This window comes from Equus przewalskii, chromosome 22 (genome assembly GCF_037783145.1).
Source record: "Equus przewalskii isolate Varuska chromosome 22, EquPr2, whole genome shotgun sequence".
Classification (NCBI taxonomy): domain Eukaryota; kingdom Metazoa; phylum Chordata; class Mammalia; order Perissodactyla; family Equidae; genus Equus; species Equus przewalskii.
Genome location: NC_091852.1, coordinates 41,726,389 through 41,744,035, shown reverse-complemented (window position 1 = coordinate 41,744,035; position 17,647 = coordinate 41,726,389).

Sequence of the window (17,647 nt, the reverse complement as noted above, 5' to 3'; positions counted from 1 at the left end):
CTCCTTTCACTGCATAACTTTATGCCCTTAGGAGCAGTAGAAAGTAGAAATTTCCCATGAAGGCTGTGAAAAGAGAGGAAGACACTTCTCCAGTTGGGTTATCCCACTGTCACTGAGGCTTGAAGTGCGTGGCTCAGTGTACTGTTTGGGAGACTCACAAGATGTCAACATTCATAAGTTTAGCGACTGAGTAAACTACTTTATTTGTTTTGAACAGAAGGCCAAGTTTTCTCACTCTTGCAAAAACTCCAGTGAACTTTCTTTCTAGTGTTTATTACAGCATCATCCTTGAATGGTAGGTAGTGAGAATCAACATAAGTCTATGTATCATGGAAAGGCTTGCTCTTTCAATATTTCTGGATTTATATTTTCAATATATTTTTGAGACCAAGTGTACCAACTCCTCTTTGATTATAGTGTAAAATACCAATGTTACACTGGGAAGAAAAAAGCCAAAAATAAATTACTTTTCCTTCCCTGTGTCAAATATTCAGGAGAAATCAACACTGACTTGTTCAACTTTGTTCAAGTCTTGGGAAAGATTAGTTTCTTTCTTTTTCTTCCCAGGACCATGGAATACTTTAAATTAAATGGATATTAGAGAAAATGGAATCCAATCTCCTCCATTTTACAGATGAGGAAGCTGAAGCTCAGAGCCACCCACATTTATGCAGCTCATTGCAAAAGCTAAACCAGACTGTTCCACTCATTTCATTGTGCTCCTGTTATGTCATTTATGAAAGCATTTGCAATTGTTTTATTCTTATTTCCCTTATACTTTATTTATTTTTATTTCCTTAAGGGCTAGAGGTTTAGTTAATCCTGTGGACAATATAAATGAAAACTGTCTAGTATGGATTTGGTGATAGCAAATATAATAAATTCAGTTTAAGAATTCATTCAAGAATTTAACCCACAATTCAAGTCTTTATGACTGAATGCTATCAGTTAGGCACAACGATTAAAATAAAATGTAAAATTACGCTGTGGACTAATTTGCCCTCATTTTTTTTAGTTACAAAATGATTTGTAGTAATGGATGGAGGTTAGAGGATGAGGGGAGGCAGAGAGAGTGATCCTAGATCTTTTCCTCTTCTTTGTTTCCAAAGGTACATAGCTTATTTTCCATGGTTGTATCTATGATCCTCAGAGAGACAATGCATGTATGATACCTGACACGTAGTAAGCACTCAATAATGTTAGGAATTCATCACTTTACCAAAATTAGGAATCAGGGAACTGAACTAGGTAATTTGCAAGGTCTCTAAAGTCATCTCCCTTTAGATTCCACTGAACATGGATCTCATCTGTTTCTACTAAGTAGGAGTACGATTGTGGATCTCAAAGCACATGGAAGTGACCCCTTTGGAATAAAGCTATTTAGAGAGGGAGGGCCAAGCATGTTCTTCTCTAAATTAATAGACCAGAAATTCTCAGTGTATAGAGAAAAAATTAAACTAAGTACTACCTCTGATAGAAACGTAACCAGTGCATACTGAATTACAGAATATTTGTATACAGCAAGGTTAATTCCAGCAAATACTTACTGAAAATTGGTGGTATTTTGCATTCTAATCTTTGAAATGCCTGTGCTCATTTTTAGGAAATTAAATTCTTTCGTAATATTTCTGAATTACATTTAAATTCATCCATGGAGCTGTGAACAATTCTTATGTGAAATTCCAGCAAGTTAATCTTGCAAACTCATCCAGAGTACCTTAACATCTCTGCTGCAAGAGGAGATAAGAATGCTAATGTCATTTATTTTTCTACCTGTTTGCCTCCTACATGGAAAGTGAATGGTTTAAAAAAAAAAGTTAATTTTTGTACCTCATTTTTATGGCTGATATGACTTTCAGGACCGAATTGTTCTTGCAAGCAAAAGCTAAACATTAATTGGATCCAAAGGGGTAACTACTCTCAGAGGCACCTGCAATGTGAATATTTCCAGGTAAAGGGCTGAAAGGAGAGAGTTTCTGAGAGACATTTATTTCTGAATCAGCATTCCAATATCATTCATTCAATAAATACTTATTAGACACCTACTATGTACCAGGAACTGTCGATACAATGATGATCGAAAAACTGGCCCCTTTTCAAGGTTCTCACTGTACACATGACCTTTGACCTTACATAATGTAAACTCAGAGTGTAATATAAAGTAAAATATAAGAATGAGCATATGAAAGGTACAAAAAGAAATGCGCTGAAAAGTCAAGGAAAAGAAAAAGCGGTTTTATTGGGTGAGAGGTAAGAAAAAACCTCATTATGGGGAAGGTATTTGGTATGGACATTGAACAAAGGTAATATTTTCACCGGTGGAGGTGAAAGGGCAGGAGCAGAGAACTTCAGGGGAAGAAGCAGCATGAACAAAGGCCCAAGGCATGGATTGAGCATCTGGAAACAAAGCAATAGTCAGAGAACTCAAAACAGGAGAAGTTTCAAGCAGTCAGGTTAAGGGAAGTCTGCTAAAGACAAAATGGCAGCTTAGCTAATTTTTCACTTGTGACACTGAATTGGGCTGAAAGTAATAGTGTCATTTTGTGATATGGTTTTTAGTTTTTTACAAATTACTAAATATAAATATGAGGATGGTAATGTGATACCCTAGATGCCCCTGCACAAGTCAGGATACAGCAGTGCCCCCTCATCCATGGTTTTGCTTTCTGTGGTTTCAGTTACTCTTGGTGAACCTCCATCTGAAAATATTAAATGGAAAATTCTGGAACCAATTCATAAATTTTAAATTGCAAGTGGTTCTGAGTAGCATGATGAAACCTCATACAGTTCTGCCCAGAATGTGAATTATCCCTTAATCCAATGGATCCACGCTGTAGACACCACCCACCCATTAGTCACGTAGTAGTAGATGAGGATTTTAGGCTGGTTAATTTTAAAACTGCAGATGAGAAGTAGGCTCCAAGGACTGGAATTTGCTTGCCCTTTGAGAGACGTTTGCATTTATAAAGAAATCTCCATCTGTGGGGATTGTCTCCCTCTGCACCAGGAGGAAGGTAGGATGGTCTTATCTCTGGAAACTCTTAATGGGGAAGACAAGAACTTAAATTGGTTACTGTCTGGCAACCTCATGTAACTGACCTCCCCCCCCCCAACATCCTCCTTTGTCTTTAGCTGAAGATAGTATTTAGGGTGGTGGCTTCTGGCATTTACTTAATCTGATTTGATTCTTATCTAAAAGTTATAGGACCACCCAATAACCTGACCTCACCTGCACTGATACCATTTTAAATTTTTTACATATTCTTTCCTTTGTCTTGTAAAGAGATAACTCACATACCTATGCCTTAAATTTAGCCCTACCCTCAACTCATTTTGGCAGCAGCAGCTCTGACTGCCCATGGGTCCTGTCCCCATGCTATTCCACACTATTCTCTAAATAAAAGAGCACTGCTGCCAGATCTTGAGAGTCTAAGAAATCTTTCTTTTGACTCCTTGGCTCACCGACCCCGCATCAGTAGTCATCTTGGTTATCAGATCCACTGTGGCAGTATCACACAGCTTGCGTTTAAGTAACCCTTATTTTACTTAATAATGGCTCCAACGCACAAGAGTAGTGATGCCGGCAATTCAGATATGCCAAACAGAAGGCATAAAGTGCTTCCTTTAAGGGAAAAGGTGAAAGTTCTCAACTTCACCTAATAAGGAAAGAAAAAAATCATATGCTAAGGTTGCTAAGATCTATTTATTACAGTATATTGTTAAAATTTTTCTATTTTATTCTTCGTTATTGTGTTAATCTGTTATTGTTGTTAATCTCTTACCATGTCTAATTTATAAGCTAAATTGTCGTAGATATGTATGCACAGGAAAAAAGCATAGAATATGTAAGGGTTTGGTATTATCTGTGGTTTCAGGCATCCACTGGAGGTCTTGGAATTTATGCCCTGTGGATAAGGGGGACTACTGTAATTTGACTTTAAGTAACATATTTAAAGTGGATTATGCAACATGGCCACATTATCTCACTTATTTGATGCCCAATGAGAGACTCTTCCCAGGGCAAGTTACTTCAGTAACTTAACTTTCATGGATGCCAGTTCCTTCCAACTTACCATCCTGACATCTGCAGCGTGTCAGCTTCTCCTTCACCACAGGGGCTCCTAATTGTAAATTCTACTGAAATCTCCAGAAATCACGTTTTCAAACAAAACAACCCCAAATGCAGAGGAAGGTTAGAATAGCATCTAATCCTCATATACCCTTTAAAAGAAAAGAAACTTACCCTACAGCAACAAAGAAAGCTTTCCAGTATATCTCCTTAGCCAGAATTGTATTAGAGGTTTATTTGTAATCCAATCATTGGCAAAGAAAATAGGGTTACCAGGTAAGGCTGAAACTAATGAAATTTTACCCACTGAAGCTGGAGACATGAGTTAAAACACATGAATATTCAGTAACTGATAAAATAGGGGTTTTGCGCTTCTACTGGCAAAAACTGGTAGGGGGAGGAGGTAGCTATTGGGTACACAGCAAAGATGTTTACCACATCATTACAGCTTTTATGCTTTTTTTACGAGATATGTACTTGTAATGTAGCCAATGTCTCCAAAGATAAAAATTTATTTTATTTTTCCATGCAATCCAAAAGATGTATTTCTTCCCTAAATTATGTATGTCTTTACTAAGCAGATTTGACTAGTAATGGGAAAAAAGTCAGATATAAGATATTAAGCCTATATAGGTTTAATACTCACACACACTCATACACACATGTAAAAGTTTAAATAAAAATACATATTTTAGAATAGGTTAGGGGGCTTCTTTTGGCTAAAATGGAATAGATTTTAGTAGACTACTACTTTGGCAGAGAAGAATTAAAAAAAACTGAATGAAATATAAAAGAAAAATCTATTTAAAGCATTAATGAGTTTCAAAAGCAGCCAAATTAAAAAGACCAAAATCCTGGGAAGAAGAGGCCATTGAGCCAAATCCAATACTGCATTTGTCACTTTTACCCTCAGAGCATTTGCAAATTTTTAGGCTGTCCAAGATACCAGTCTAAAATGTCCAGTAGAGGGTGACTGCCAGGAGGAAAAAAACTGTTACCACGCAAAGGGCATGATCTGCTCACAGTGACACAAAAGCCAATCATCAAGAGGCAAGATGGTGGCAGAGAAAGGGCATTTTATTAAACAATAGGCTGGCAAATCAGAAGATGAGGGGACTAGTGTCCTAAAGAACCATCTTAAGTGGGGCACAGAATCTTGAAGCAGTTTATACAGGACAGTGGGTTATAGGGGAGGCAGATAGGAATGTTGACCTCTGGTGTTACAGACTGAGGGGCACCGCGCTAGATCTTTAGTAGTCATCGATGATGGCTATCAGCATAGACTCTCTCTAGGGGTCATCACCTTCCTAAGGAATTCAAAAGAACAAAGTTATCTTATCACATCTGGGAGGTACACACAATCTAGCAGTGGTCACAAAATCTACAGAGCAGGTAGATTTCCTGGTGGTGCCGATCCAGCTGGGTTAGTTAGTCAGAAGTCATTCAAAGTTACAATATGGTTTCTTTCCTACAATATGGCTTCCCTTATGTCAACCTTATGTTGAGCCAGCATCAAAACCACCAGAGCTTTTTGGAAGTTTCATGGGGCCAGGTAGAAAAAAAATGAAGTTCCAGCCTGTTAAAGGAGACAAGAATTGGGTGTCCTAAATCCCAAGGAGAAAGGAGGCATAAGGCAGTAAACCTGACGCTGTGACAGTTTTCTCCTGAAATTGTTTGCTAGTTGTAAAATGAGCAGAACAGGAGAATTAGAAGCCCATACATAATGTTGAAAAGCTGAATGGATCCTTCAGTAGATACACAGTGCTGAAGATAAGAAAAAAAGGATTTAGCACCTACCCAAAAAAGGGGGCTTGGTAAACACAATGGAGGAGCCAGATGTAGACTGATTCTGCTAACAAGCTCTAAACACCATCTGAGGTCAGCTCAGCCCCTGGTTGGATTGTGTAGGGGAGGAAAAATGATTTTCCCTTTACCCTTCTAGGTGCTTGGCTGAGATGCCCCCTGTAATAAAAGATAGATGAACAGGAGAAAAACAAACAAAAGTTTAATAACACATATACCTCCCACATACATGGGAGATACCCAGGAAACTGAGTAACTCCTCGAGTGGTCCAAGCCACCACCTTAAATACTGTCTCCAGCTAAAGGCAACAGAAAGATGTTGGAGGTTCTGGAGCCGCTTATGGGAGGTTACAAGGAGGAACACAGTGAAAAAGGGCATAGTTGTTATGCAGATTTAGGTCTCTACTTTCTTCATTGATAAGAGTTTCTGGGGATTTAGAGTCATCCTCCTCTTCCTGGTACAGAGAGGGAGATATCCTTACAAATGGAGATTTCCCTTATAAATGTAAATTTCTCTTACAAAAGGGTAATTTCCACTTGGTTTTCAGAGCTTCTCCTGTCTGCTGTTTCTTAAAAATAATCCCCCTAAAGCAATCTATATGTCAAAGAGGTATATTGTGGGGTGACAAATTCTGCTCACCTTCAATGGAAATAATTTTCCCTATTTTGGGTGTTTAATAGAAAATAAGGCAAATATTCAGTGGAAGAATATAACATTCTCTTTTAAGTCTTTGAAATTTCTCTAAGAAATAATATAAAATTTTGTGTAGCTTTTTTGGACCTTTTTTCAGCTTTTACAACTGTGACCAGCAATCAATTTGGGGCAAGATTTCATGACCTCAATATAAATCCTGAACTATTCATGTTCATGTAAAAAGAAGGATGGGAGATGAACAAAAATTACGACTCTCTGCATGTGTATTTTTGCTAAATAGAAATATGTACATTATTAATATATGTCTATAAGTACATATGTATATAAATATGTATAGCTATTTGTAACAGAGAAAAATTTTAGGAGAGTCAAAATTTTAGATAGTAAAAAAGACTGACCTTTTTTCATCTCGTTGCTTTAAGATTTAAAACATTTGTTTGGAACCTGTGAACAGGTTCCTTGTTGACAACTCATAGAAAAGGGACAGAAGAGACTATTTTTTCCCCTGAAGTCTTACATTTAGTTTAAATATAACACAGAAGACCTTTATTGAGTGTTTCCTATGTGCATGGTCAAAAAAGTCCCACATAGAGGTGTAGAAATATTATTTAAGGTATTAAGAGTATAGAGACAGGAGTACCAACAGAGTTCTTGAAATAACTACACTGAAGGGAGGAAGAAGAGTTTCCAGCAAGAAGAGATGCTGAACAAATAGTTGCAGAAGCAGCAGATCCAGGCATGAAGAGTAACATAAATGATAAAGGGTGACAATATTGAAACCAGCTCAACACAAGGTTGACATAAGGGGAGCCATATTGTAGACAAGAGACCATGTAGTAACTTTGAATGACCTCTGACTAACTAACCCAGGAGGATTTGCACCATCCAGGAGATCCACCCGTTCTGTAGATTCTCTGACCCCTGCTTGTACATATACTTCCCAGCTGTGATAAGATAATAACTTTGTTCTTTTGAGTTCCTTAGGAATGTGATGACCCCCCAAACAGAGAGTCTATGCTGATAGCCATCATCAAGGACAACTGAAAGATCTGGTGTGGTGACTCCCAGTCTGAAACACCAGAGGGTCAACATTCCTAACCTCCTTCCCTAGGACCCTTCCCAACGGGCCTATATAACTGCTTCAAGATTCTGTGTCCCTCTTAAGATGGTTCTTTTGAATGTTAGTAGGCCATCTTCCCTCTTGCTAGCAAGTTGTAATAAAATGCCTTTTCTCTGCCACCATCCTGCCTCTTGATGATGGGCTTTTGTCTTGCAGTGAACAGATCATACCCTTTGTGTGGTAACAATATCAGTGGAGATCAACTTTAAAATTAAATTTATCCAAAAATTGTTATAATATTTCTAAACATTCTAAATATTAGGGTGTCTCTAAAACAATTAGGATGTAGCAAAAATAACATGGTAACATAGATTCAGTTCAAATTCTTTAAATATAGTATGAAGTCCTAGGCAGTCTTAACATTGTCCTTAGACCACCTTTAGAAGGATATTCTTTTTCGTTCACTCTGTGCTCTACTTAATAAGGTGTGAAACTCTCTTGCCGCTAGTTCTTTCACTAATAATGTGTGGGATTTTTTTCTGTGTGACAAGAGGCCACACATTTTGAGACATGAAAGGTAAAGGCAAGCTGCTTCATAATCTTGCACACAATTTTTGACTAGACGTAATTTTTAAAATTTCCAGTCAAAATAAATATAAAGTCTTCTCTTGTAGAAATTCAACCAAGACTTTCATAAATATTCTTCCAAAAAATTAATTTTTAAAATGACCACTCTCAGAAGTAAGTGTACTGCAAAAGATGAAATATTTGGAGAACAAGAGGAAGTATCTGGATCCAGAAATTGTCCCAGGAGCCAATTGGCCTCATTTGATAGGGCAGTTGCAGAAGAATGGTAAAATGGGAAGATAAATTAAAAGTGACTTGGGCTGAATTACGAAGTGAGACAGCAGGTGTAGCCTTTCATGAAGTCTGAGGTTTGACAGTGAACAAAATATGAAAGGTTTTTGGCGGAGAGAGAAATCTCAGGAATATTTCACATGGCCACATAAATTTCCCACTTGACACTATTATTGAAAACACAAACAATCCATAAAATCATAAAATTTTAATCAAAGTCAATGTTACGTTTAACAAAACACCGTTTAAATTTTGTTGCAAAAGTAATGAAGTTACAGGAAAAAAATAATTTCCGCCTATCAGATTGGGATCAGTTAAAAGTTAGGTTGGTTTGATTTTTACTTAATAGCATTTGCGCTCTATCATTTGCTCTCTTTCCTTCTGATAACACCTTTTCTCTGGGAACACCCGTTCTCCCACTTGCAGCCTCTTCCGCCCCTGGTGGGAAGTGGAGCAGGTGTCCTAGGACCAGGCCCATCTCAGCATTCCATTAATTGTTCACCATGACAGGCAGTTGAGTTAGAACCAATGAAACAAGATAATACTGTTGGAACTTCTGGGAAAGCAAACTGCATTCTACCACCTGATTCAAACTAAGCTATATCAGATCTAAATTTGCTGTGAGTGTCTTGGAAAGACAGAGCATCTCACTGAATGTGGAGTGAATCAGGAGAAAGGTGAAGCTGAGAGACAGAATGGTGTGAAAGATACTGTGACTATGAGACATTGTTGGAGTGCTTCCATCTGCCTCTTAAGCTAACCTTGTACTTAATATTACAGTTACATCAACCAGTAATTTCCCCTATAAGCTAGTTTGGTTTGAATTTTATGCCATTTGCAAACCAGAGTCCTAACTAATATACCAACTGACCTTATAGATGCTAAAAGTTCAGCATTAGCATTTAATTCTCTTGGAGAATTACCCAGGCCTCTTCCTGATCTTCTTCTAAGGTGGTGATTTACATGTTAAGTCACTAACATATCAATTTCAATGAGATTATAGATCACTTTTCATGAGAACTAGAAGAGCTGTAGCATCATGAAAACAGTGAGGACCTGAGGTGAATGATATGGTTGGAATGGTACAGGAAGAGGAGTTAGGAAAATAACTGGAGACACACTTTCAGAGCATTACACTTTTTCCCCCATTGGATTGGATACCACAAGTCTTTTTACAATAGTTATTTACAAGATTATGGACTAAAATTTGACATATGATTAATGCTCTCAGGAGTCATCTTGGTCTTAGATTTAGTTTTCTGAAGAAGCATTTTGAGGTTCATTTTTTTTCCCTGCTAAAGTATACTCAAACTTATTTAAGCAAATAATATATGAGTTATACAAAGTCAGTGGAAACATGTGGGTAACAAATATGATTTGCTCTTCAAGAAATTATAATAATCATTCATTTAAATAAATCTAATCGATATCCAAACTCCTTAGCTGAACACTCAATTCACTCACTATACCAGTCAACGCTGACAGTTGCTAACTTATTTCCTGCCTGTTTCCCTGTTTACGTAATCTACTTCCATCAAATGTAGAGCTCACTCTTTCCTGAACTCATAGGAAGTATTTCCATTCCCCTAACTGAGCTCTTTTGAAATATTTCCAGTTTTTTTATTTGATGATCTCTGTATTTTCCAAATTTTACCAGTATTTTAAGGACATGTTTGAGTGCCATTTCTGTTATATCCTTCATTCTTTCTTTGAAATAATTGTCTATTCTCCTGAACACCCAAATATTTTCATCTATACACTTTTTTTTTGCACTTAGCACAATATATTTGTTTTTTTATGGTTTTATTTTTATACTTTTAGACTGAAACAGGTTTCTACACACAGTCTTCAAATATGATTCAGCTTCTGGAAGAGTGGTATTTACATAATTAAGTGAAAAGTAAATATTATATGTTAAATTAATTAAACAAGGAGGCCGTTAGACTGAAGTGGCTTTAATGCTTTGGTGATCTATGTAAGCAAACCAAAACCTAAGCCTGCAAATGCCTGAAGGTTAAGAAGTCGAAACCTAAGGACAACCAATCACAAATAGACAAGTGAGGCTTTAAGCTACAGCCCATCCAATAATTGCCTTTCTTTGCTGCGGTACCTTCTCTACATGTGTCTTTCCCCTAACTCCTACCTGAAGAGTCCTGGTAACCACTTCCGGTTTGTAGCGATTTGAATTGGTTTTTGCTCAAATGAACTCTTAACATTTTTCATATATCTCAGTTTGTCTTTTAACATATCACTGACAATTTTAAACAGTCAAATAGTGAATCCATAAAAACGCTTTATTTGCCACATAGTTGAGACAATATTTAGTGCCCTCATCTTCATTTCTTATGCAAACACCCACAATGCTAGGGTAATCTCTTGAATTGGTTTTAAAGACACTTAGAAAATTATAGTATCATAATACTTTATAAAACTTGTAATAAAAACTATAAAATTTCATATTCCAAGAAAATTGATGTTATATAGATATCATTTAGTGTTTCTAATTTAGGTTAAGTAGTTTTTATTAAGAATTTATTGTGCATCACCTCTATACATCCTGATTAATTCAACAGGTTTATGTCACTGTGAAGGACATAGAAGCCAAAAAGAAAAAAAAGTTTACTACCCTAAGGATCGTTCTTGATAGTTTTCATGACACAAAAACTTCATTCTTTGAAAACAAAAATATCCAAAAATTATACAGGTATCTAACATATCTGATCAAACAAGGCATTTATCCTAGCTAATTTAGATCTTAAAATTTATTTCTGGCAGAAAATATTGAGATAACTATTTTGGCTCTTTAATACACTTCATCTTTATGGGCACAGCCTAAGTGATTTGCCCTAAACATACTTAACTAGGCATTAAATTGAAGTTTAATAGGATCATTATTGAGGTTAAACAGATACTTTAATGAATTTCTTAAGAGACACTTATGAGTGTATAAAGCAGTATATCCAATATGTACTTATAAATCCTCAAAAAATACCTTATATTGATAAATTATTATTTAATAAATATGATTAAATTTCACAAAGATCTAGTTATAATAGACAAGGCTTATGATTAAACAATCATTATTAAAACATAGTGTGGGAGTCTGAGCTGTGCAACATCTAAATATTGACATGCTTACTGATCAATTATCTGTGATGAGTGTTATGTGAACTTACATGAATGAGTGTTATAAGAACTTTAATTAATTTCTTTTTAAATGAATATCATGTGAAATTTGATGAAGCCATTTTTGAAATTCTCTGTCTACATTTATATCATTTATTATATATAATTTACTTGGATTTCTCACTGAGTTTTGAATGGCCTGCTGTATCATTATGCATGAGTTAGGACATATCTTCAGGGATAGAATATTTAAAAAATTATATCACAAATAAATGGAGAGCACTGATAAATGTACAAATAAACATCTAAGATATAAGACACCAATAACAAAAGGATCTCCGGAAAATTCCCAAATACTCAGAAACTAAATAAAATGCTTTTATAAAACTCAGTGCACCAAAGAAGAAATTGAAAATGAAATTAGAGGGGCCGGCGCTGTGGCTGAGTGGTTAAGTTCACACGCTCCACTTCAGCGACCCAGGGCTTCGAAGGTTTGTCTCCTGGGCGTGGACCTAGCGCTGCTCATCAAGCCGTGCTGAGGCAGCATCCCACATAGCAGAACCAGAAGGACCTATACCTAGAATATACAACCAGGTACTAGGGGGCTTTGAGGAGAAGAAGAAGAAGAAAAATGAAACTAGAAAGAATATTGAACTAAATGAAAATAAAAATGCCGCATATAATTTGCGGGATGTAACTTCAGCTGTAAAATGATGAAAATGTTAATAACTAATAAACATCGTTTAATGAATATATTACAAAAATAGTTTCAAATCAATGATCTCACCTTCCACCTTATAACATAAAAAAACACATTAAATTAAATTTAAATAGATAAAATAATATAAAAATCAGACCAGGAATCAATGAAACAGTAAGCAAAAAAAAGAGGAGAGACAACAGATGAAATTGAAACCTAGTTCTTTGCGAAAATCCATAAAATTGATAAACCTTTAGTCAGACTGATCAACAAAAAAGGAGAGACTCCACAAATTATCAAAATCAGGCATGAGAGAGCAGATATTATTACAGATTCTAGAGTTATGAAAAGGATAATAAAGACATCTTATGATGACAGAAGCCTATCTGTGGTTGCTTGCAGATGAGGGGTGCAGGGTGGAGGAACAAGAATGAGAGAGTACCATGGAGCACCTCAGACTTAGGGGTTGATGATTGTGCTCCTTATCTTGATTGCCATGATTTTCCAGTTTTATTCATATTTCTGAATTGTACACGTTAAATATATGCAATTTATTTTATGTCACTTATCTCTCAATAATTCTCTTTTAAAAATTAAGAGATGATGAGGCCATAAAGAAATCCAGTAGGTAAAAGGGAGAGGTCACATACAGAAAGGGAGAGTAGTATAAAGTTATGTGAATTCAAATGATAAAAGACAAGAAAAAAAGAACAGTGTGAGGATGCAGGTAGCAAATGTAGTAATCACAGAAAATTTGTTGTGTTGGTGAAAAGAGATGAACAAGACAAAAAAATTTTTTAATTCCTTGTATTAACTATTTCTGGAAAATATTAACTGTAGTGTATATTTCCTTATCAATCACGGCTTGTGGAAATAGAGCTGTCTAGCACATGATCAGCTAATGCACTCTCCATTTGACCTATGTGAACTGCAAGATGTAAGACTTTAAGCAGTATGCCAGTTATCAAGTTATTGCCTCTCTGCTCTGAATTTGCCCTTCAATATGTGCTTGGCTGCCGTGGACACAATTCTTTAAGCATCCCTCCTGTACGGTGAGCAGCATCTATGCTTCTCAGTAGAGGGTGCTGGAGAGACACCCAGGGAGGAAACGACTCTCTAGCTATTTCCTGCTGCTGCTTGGTGGGTTGGTTGTGTGAAGGGGAGAACGTCAGAGGATCTCTGCCCCCACACTGAGGACTAGGCCAGGCCTGGCAATAACCTTCAGCAGGCTCTGTACATGGAAATTAACTTGGAAAAGACCTGCCCCCTGCCTCTGCATTGTGATCTCTTAGGCATGCCCCTGCACAGCAGTTTTCCAGAGCATTCCCAGCTAGCTGCGCCACCCTTAGTCCACTGACGTTGCTCCTTGTTTGCACAGTGACTGCAGACCAGCTCTGGCCTGGGCAAAACAGTAAACTCTGCTATCTGGTAAACCAAATTAAACCTTCTCCAGCAAAATCAAGAATGCTTCCAAGTTTTTCCTTCCTTGGGTGCCTCATCCCTCGGGCACCATATACAGTTTCCTTATATTTATGCTTACTCCTTTAGCAGAGTTTCATAGTACTTTCTTTTTCTTTTCTTTTTTTCTTTTTTTTTTTTTTTTTTTGCTGAGGAAGGTTCTTTCTAAGTTAACATCCACTGCCAATCCTCCTCTTTTTGTATGTGAGCCACCAGAGCATGGCCACTGACAGAGGAGTGGTGTGGGTCCATGCCCAGGACCGCCCTGAGGCAGAGTGGGCCAAACAACCACTCTGCCACAGGGCCGGCCCCTGGAGTCTTCTTTGTGGATAAGTTTTTAGATACAAATTAAATTTCCTTAATAGATATAGAGAGATTTAGGTTACTATTTTATTTTTGAGAGTGCTATGGTAGTTTCTGCCTTTCAAGGAATTGTCGCTTTTGTCAAGTTCTAAAAATTATTGACAGAAAGTTGTTCATAATATTTATTACCTTATATTTTTATTATTTATAGAACATACAGTGATGTCACCTCTCATTCATGATTTTGGAAATATCTATCCTGTCTCATTTTTTACTTCTGATTAGTCTGGTTAGAAGTTTATCTTTTTCATTGATATCTCAAATAAAAACTTGTAGTTTCATTGATTTTCTCCATTTTTTTCATTTCATTGATTTCATATTTCCATTCTTGTATTTTTCTTTCTTTATTTACTTATTTGCATTTAATTTTATTTTATCTTCATAGTGTCTTAGCGTGGAAAGAGGTAATTCATTTTAGACATTTTTTATAATATAAGCTTTGTTGCTATTAATTTGCTTTTATGTACTGGTTTAACAGCACCCAACAAATTTTGTAACATTGTGTTTTCATTTTTATTCAATTTAGAATGCTTTCTAATTTTCTTTCTTTCTTTTTTTTTTTTTTTTGAGGAAGCCCTGAGCTAACATCCACTGCCAATTTTCCTGTTTTTGCTGAGGAAAATTGGCCCTGAGCTAACATCCATGCCCATCTTCCTCTACTGTATATGTGGGACACCTGCCACAGCATAGTTTGATGAGCAGTGTGTAGGTCTGCACCCAGCATCCAAAATGGTGAACCCTGGGCTGCCAAAGCGGAGCATGCAAACTTAACCACTGTGCCACTGGACTGGATCCTCTAATTTTCATTTTGATGCTTTTGTGTATTTGGATTGTCCAGAAATCTTCTTGTTATTGATTTCTCTTTTAATTTCATTGTGGTCAGAGAATGTACTTTGTGTGTCTTGAATTCTTTTAAACAACTGAGACTTGTTTTATGTCCCACAATATGTTCTATCTTGGTAAATGTTTCACGTGACCTTGAAAGGAACGTATATTCTGCTGTTGATGGTTGAGAATCCATAAACGTCAATTAGGTTAATTTTGTTGATAGTATAGATCAAATCTTCTATATCCTTACTGATTTTCTGTCTCCTTGATCTATCAATTATTGAAAGAAGAGTATTAAATTCTGTGCTTATAATGTGGGTTCGGCTTTTCATCCTTTCAATTCTATCATTTTTGCTTCATATATTTTGAAGCTCTGTTATGTGTATAAATCTTCAGGATTGTTATAACCTTTTGAATGACTGAACTCTTACCATCATAAAAGAAAGTTTTTATTTCTGGTAATATTCTTTGCTCTATAATCTACTTTACCTGAGAGTAACATGACCACACCAACACTTTCAAGATTAGTGTTACTACAGTTTATCTTTTTCCCATACATTTTCTTTTAATTTATATGTGTGATTATTTTTAAAGTGCATTTTTTGTATACAGCATATAGGTAGGTCTTGGTGATTTATTCCATATGACAATCTCTGACTTTGATATATATTTACATTTAATTTGATGATTGGCATCTTTATCTTTAAATCTGTTCTCTTGCTGTATATTTACTATTGATCTCATCTGTTTTTTCCTCCTTTTTCCCTTTTTCTAACTTCTTTTGGATTAATTTATAATTTTTGTGCTTCTAATTTATCTCCTTTTGTTGGCTTATCTACTATTTTTTGTTTTGTTATTTTAGCGGTTTCTGTAGGATTTATAATTTATACCTTAATTTACCATAACTACTTTTAAAGTGATTTTATACTGCTTTATATATATGATAAGAAATTTACAATACTATACTTCCATTTCTCCCCTCCCAACCTTTGTGCTATACTTGTCATAAATTTTACTTTTACAGATAATATAAAACTTATGCAGCATTTTTATTGTATTAGTTTCCTTTTGCTGTTATAATAAATTACCATGAAATTAGTGGCTTAAAACAAAACAAATTTATTATCTTTAATTTCTGTAAGTCAAAAATCTGACACAGATCTCCCTTGGCCAAACAATTTCTATCATATTGGAATTACATCTACAGAGTGAACAGACTAGTTTAGAAATGAAAATAGATGATTTTAGTTGTGCTTAAATTGATTTTTCTGTATTTTATTTTTTTGTTTAATTGTGTATTGGTTTCAAAAATAGAAAAAAATATATGCTACAACTATATATATGTATTACAAATATAGAAGAAATAATTATTTAAGATATATATTTCATTATATGTCATCTTAAATACTTTTTGGATTAATATAGGGTATTAATATTCATAAATTAATTTGAAAATGTTTTCAATTCAAACAATTACACAAAATGAAGATGTGTTGTTTTGTGGTAAAATATAGCTTTAAACATAATAATCTAATAATTTAAAAATGAAAACTAATCCTACAGTCTTTTTCAGAGTTTGCCCATGTCTTTCTATATACTTGTAGCCAGGAAGTTTTCAATTTTTTCCTTTGACTTGCTTAAAGAAAATTGATTGGTTATTCTATCTTAAATGAACTTAAAAGAACTACTGTGTATAAATTCACATTTGGAAGTAATCTATGTATAACTGTTTACTTCTTATCTCAATTTTCATAGCTGACTTTAAAACGAAGGAAGCTTTCATTCATTCCAGTTTTTGAAATGGTACAATATAGCAATTGAACTTTACAAAGAGAATATATTCTTAGCATTACATAATATAGCTATGTACTCTCCATTAGATAGTATTTAAAACTGACACTGCAATATATTGGCTAAGTAGAAGCCATGAACTATAAATTCTGGATTAGAAATTTGTATGTCCCACGGTGGCTACCCTACACTATCCTCTGTTTGTTAGCATTGGTTGAGAATATTGAAAACTTTCAGAAAAAGAAGTAGGAGGAAATGGGGACGAGGAGAAGGAGGAGGATAAGGAGAAACACATAAGTCTTGAGAGCCATGTCATTTCCCATCTCTGAACATATCCCTCCCCATTGCTATTGAGCACCAGCTGATCACTTTAGACCTCAATGCATTTGTTTTCTCTCCATAAGTACAGTCTATGTGGTGTCATTTGTATTCACCTCGGGCAGACACAGAGCCTCTGCTCATTTCATCAAAGAACTATTTATGAGGCTGTAAAAAAGATGAGTTTCTCCGAATAGTCTCCAAATTAAACTTTTTAAAGTTTAATGTTGGCACACAAGAATAATTACAGTTATAAACCATTAAACATTTAGAAGAAATTTATAGGATTAGAGTGAGAAAATTTACAGCTGTGGCCTAATACAATAAATTTCCTCTGTAAAAGCAGAACCACAGAAACATTTCTATTCTGGACTCTAGGAAAGGAAAATGCTTTATTAACATTAGCCAAACATGGAGGCACTATATTCGGACATTATTTATATAGAAAGATGAATACCTTTTCAAGATACAGTTAATTAACCTTACAAGCAAAAGTCAATATTTTTTGTTTTTTTTAACATCAGTAAATAGAGTGCAGTAAACTCATTTGTAAGTTTGGGCTATATATACTCTTTTATACTAGAAGACAAGCTGATGCCTTAGAGTATTTGTATTTCT